Genomic DNA, 4950 nt, shown 5'->3' on the forward strand with positions numbered 1-4950 from the left:
TCTCTCTCTCTCTCTCTCTCTCTCTCTCTCTCTCTCTCTCTCTCTCTCTCTCTCTGTGTACGCATGTGTATGTATATATATACACACACACATATATATGTATATATATGTATATATGTGTATATGTACAAACATATGTGTGAATGTATATATATATATATGTGTGTGTGTGTGTGTATGTGTCTGTATGTGTGTGCATGCATAATTGCATGTGTATTTGTGCATGATACTGTCTGTGAAAGTCTGAGGTCTATGTTGATCACTTCTTTGATCTTCTTTGATCACTTTTCTGTGGCAGAACCTTCCCCTAATGAATAAAGATTTCAAGGAACCAATCACTGGGTGAGTAGGCCGGACTTCCAGGTCAGAGAGAGAAAGAGGGGATGCAGGCTAAAGATACTTCCTTTTGAACAGGAGAGAGCATGGAGACTCAATGTAGGTAGTGAGAGGCCCCTGGTTTAGGTGAAAGATCCACCGGTATTCGGCACTGGAGGATTTATAACTTAGAATAGTTTACAAGATTAGGATGCTAGTTTCTGCACCCAGTGATTGTGTTACCTGTAAATTCTATACTAAGATTCTGTGGTGTTTTCCTTCATGCAGTGACTCACCTGAGTTCTAGAGAAAAGTACGGTGGCAGGGCACCCCAGCCAGCCACTGAAATTTGGAAAAGTGGGGTGTGCGTGGTAACGCCCCGCGATGGACACTTAGCGAGCTGGGTGGAAAGATTTCAGAGCTCTAAGTCAGAGAGTCTGTCGGGCTGAGAACAGGCCAGCCTGTCCACTAGTGCCTTGCCAGCAGTAGTGTGGATTACTATTTAAATATTTCACTCAACACTTTAAACCTAAGGTTTTGAGATGGGCCTTCCTTCCTTCCTTCCTTCCTTCCTTCCTTCCTTCCTTCCTTCCTTCCTTCCTTCCTTCTTTCTTTCTTTCTTTCTTTCTTTCTTTCTTTCTTTCTTTCTTCTGGACTGATTTTGGAACTCATTGACTTGGATAGACCGACTAGCCAATGGCCTCCAAGCAGCCACCTGTCTCCATGCTCCCACTGCTGGGGTTATGAGATGTGTAGGCCGCTATGCATAGGTTTTTACTTGGATGCTGGGGATATGAGCTTTTGGATGCTCACTCAGTAAGCTATTTCTACAGTTCTTGGTCTCCAACCTTTAATCCAAGGTGGTGGTTCTCAACCTTCCTAATGCTGTGTCCTTTAAATACACTTCCTCATGCTGTGATGGTCTTCAATCAAAAAAAATTTTCATTGTTACTTTATAGCTATAATTTTGCTCCTGTTATGAATCATAATGTAAATATCTTATTTGTATTATATCTAATATGTGACCTCCAAAGGGATTGGGACTCACAGGTAGAGAACCACTGATCTAAGGCCTCAATTATGAATGGGAAAGCCAACTTTCAAGAAGAAAGACTCCATTAAGTAGAGAGAACAAAATATGAAAAGGGTTTTGACAGGACTTTGTTCATGTCTCCAGAATCCAGAAAAATATTTGGCAAAGTCATAACCAAGAATGTCAGGAGAGAGAAAAGGCTGGAGAATGAGATCCATAGAAGACCAGACCCTTTTGATAGGGCTTTCAACTATGTCTTCTGGGGCCTTGTACAAGTCACTGAACTGTCTGGCCTCAGTTTCCCATTCTCTAAAGTGATATGAATGAAAGCTACCTTATAATCTTGCTTGAGATTTAATATGCCATCAAATTAAGTACATGGAAGAAGGCCTGGCACTAACGACTATGTATGTTCTGTATCATCATTATTAATTATTTACAGATGGTATACTTTTCTCCTTGCTAATAATTTATTGCTCTGGAAGACTTGTAAAACTAAAATGGATCTTATAAATCATGTCAAATCTGTATGGTTTTGTTTACAGGATTATTTAATTCAGAGTGAGTCAATAAGAATTCAGCTTTCCAAAACTGATAGGGTAAATGTATTAATGATTAGAACTTTATGCTCTTGAGTTTTTGGCCAAGAGCTTTCTTAGTATAATTCAGGTATTTAGCTATTAATGTAAAGGTGTTGCTTTATTTATTTATTTATTTATTTATTTATAATACTTGCCTCACAGGATTCTATATACAATATTTCTAGAAAATAAAAACTAATTGACAGAAATTGAGATGGGGACTATATTGATAATGAATGTATAAGCTATGATTTACCAATAACTGAAATATATTTGAAATAATAGCATTCTGTCTTGAATAGATGCTATTGTACTAGCATCTATAATATATACCTATCATTTAATTTCCTAACCAATGGATCAGCCACAGATGTAAATATGCCTTTCATTTCATTTTGGTATTTATACTTTTAGACAATAAGAATATAGAAAATTATTTTATTACTGCTGTGGTTTAAATCTGAAATATTCCCATAAGATGATTGTTGGAACTTGGTCCCCAGTTGTTTTATTATTTTGGAAGTTTCTGGAAAATTCTAAATAGAGGTGGGACCTACCTGGACAAAGTAGGCTACCTGGTGGCATATCCATGAGTGTTGTGTTGTTCCTAGGTCTCCCCTATCCTCTCCTGTCTGCTGTGAGGTGAGCAACCAAATGATAAGGGCGTTATAATCTTCTCTCTTAGCATGAGCCCAGAATCAGTGCAACCAATGGCTATGAATAGAACCAAAGTAAATGCTTCTGTACTTGAGTTGTTCTGTTAGGTGTTGCCACAGTTAGACAATTACCGTATCCATGCATCTATTTACTCATTCTGTCAACAACTTTGCATCTTATATTAATCTACACTCCAAAGACATAGTAGTAAAAATGTGATACATCTGTCCTCATATACTTTATATTCTAATTAAAAGGAACAGACAATAAATACACTCTTGACTTATAAATATCTAAAAGATGTATCTGAAGATAGTCTCCAAAGCATTTTAAAATTGGGAAGACAATGACTTGATTGCAATTTGATTAATGGTAAGTATTAGTGATTAATAGTAGAGTACTTGCCTAACATGTACAATGTTAGGGGGTCCTATCCCCCGTATGTGCGCGCACACACACAAACACCACAAAGACACACACACCACTAAAATTAGAGTTAATCATATTTTAAATGATTAGCTTATTTTAACAACTTATTTTTCAAGCCTCAGTTCTCTAGCCTTATAACCTGCTAATAAATAAATTAATGGGTCATGGAAATTGAAATGTAATTATGCACATGGCATAATTGAATGATGGGCTTAGACTAAATTAATATGGCAAAAGAATTTACTAAATCCTCAATATGTAGAGCTAAAATTATTTTACTCAAAAGGTCTAACTTTGGTTTCTTGAATGTCATTCTGTAATATCTCAGAACTTGCCAGGGAAGGGAAAACTGCCTTAGGGATTGTTTTTTCTTTCTTCTTCTTGGTTTTGTTTATTTCAGTTTGTCTCTGGGTAGAAGTCTGTTATCTGGGAAAGGTTTTGTTCCAAATGTTAATTTGTAAGCCATTTTGAACTCATTCATTATAAAAACAGCTTTTAGCTTGGTTGTTAGGTTCAAATGTCAGTTAGCAGAAATTTATTTTGCTGACTTGGAATCATGCTTAGTGGTGCTCTTCTGAATTCTGGCCCAGCTGGACTCCAAGGAACAAACAGGCTGTGTTTCTGTCCTGTTCCAGAGCAGAGCCCTGGACTGAGTTCTTGCCTTAAAATGACAGAGTCCTCTAAGTCCCTCAGAACACCCTTCTGTTTCCCACTCTGAAGACTGCTTTTCTTATTAAAGGGGCATGAGTCTTAGTCTTCAGTTTTTGCCTAATTGGAATAATATCATAGCTGATATTCACTAAACAATAAAGGCATTTAAATTCAGGCTGTCAAACACATATGCTGAAAAGTTGGAATGATTTTTTTTTCTTTTTGTCAAACAACTGTTTTAAGGAGCTAAGACATCACTTTCTTAAGACTTACTTCTTTTGCAAGATAGCAAAATCCTGTTTGGCCAGAGCTTGGCCAAACATTCAAAGAATGTCTTTGCTTCCCACTTTTGGATGGTATACAGATTTTGAAAACCCATGAGATTTTATTAAAAGCAAGAATATGAACTGGGTGACATTGCCTTGCCCTGAAGCATCTGCTTCATTTTTTTTTGTATTGTTCTTGTAGATTTGATGCCACTTAAGAGAAATCTGCTACATGAAATCCTAACTTACCAGAAAGCAAAGGGAAGCAGTAAGTTAGTCCTATATAAGGACAGTGCAGCAGTCTGCCATTGGCCAAAAATAGATGGAGTTTACAGTGTACTCAACTCCACTGCTCATACATTTTTATCTCCTTTCCCCAGCTGAATAAATGGAAAGGGAAAAGAGAAAAAAATGACTCCCATAAAAAGTACATTTCCCTTTCTCCATTTGGTTGTGGAGGAACATCTGTAATCACAAGGAGCAAGCCTGGAGGAAAGGACAGACTCCTGAAATGGTGTCTGATATATGCCTTAGCTTCCAAATGAAAGCAGTTCGAAGATACATTTAGGACATGTAAGCAGAAATATTGGCATATGGCATGGGGTGTTTGCCTGAACCTGTGGATGATGTATGGGGTTGCCTGAAGGACTTTTGCTGGTAACTGGATAGCCTAAGACTGGACCGATTATCAGTCATGAAACAGAAATTGATGGATCTTAAAGGGCAGCAGAAACTGGTAATTAAGACATAGGGATTAAAATATGAAAAAATCATTAATACTTTTAATAAATAGGTGAACAGGACAATCTCTTTTTCTAGATGGTGCTATTTGCTGGGCTGCACCCACATAGTCATGGTAAGCATGTGATTTTGGGGGCTGTTTATATCTCCAGCTGAATTCTTTTCATTTATGTCTGCATTGTAGTATTGTACCCGTGAAAGTATGTGGGTCTAAAGTTATACAGCTCAGAGATCTAATATGGAGAACAAGATTTCCAGCTGTGCACATTCAATGCTG

This window comes from Grammomys surdaster, unplaced genomic scaffold (assembly GCF_004785775.1).
Source record: "Grammomys surdaster isolate TR1022 unplaced genomic scaffold, NIH_TR_1.0 258, whole genome shotgun sequence".
Classification (NCBI taxonomy): Eukaryota; Metazoa; Chordata; class Mammalia; order Rodentia; family Muridae; genus Grammomys; species Grammomys surdaster.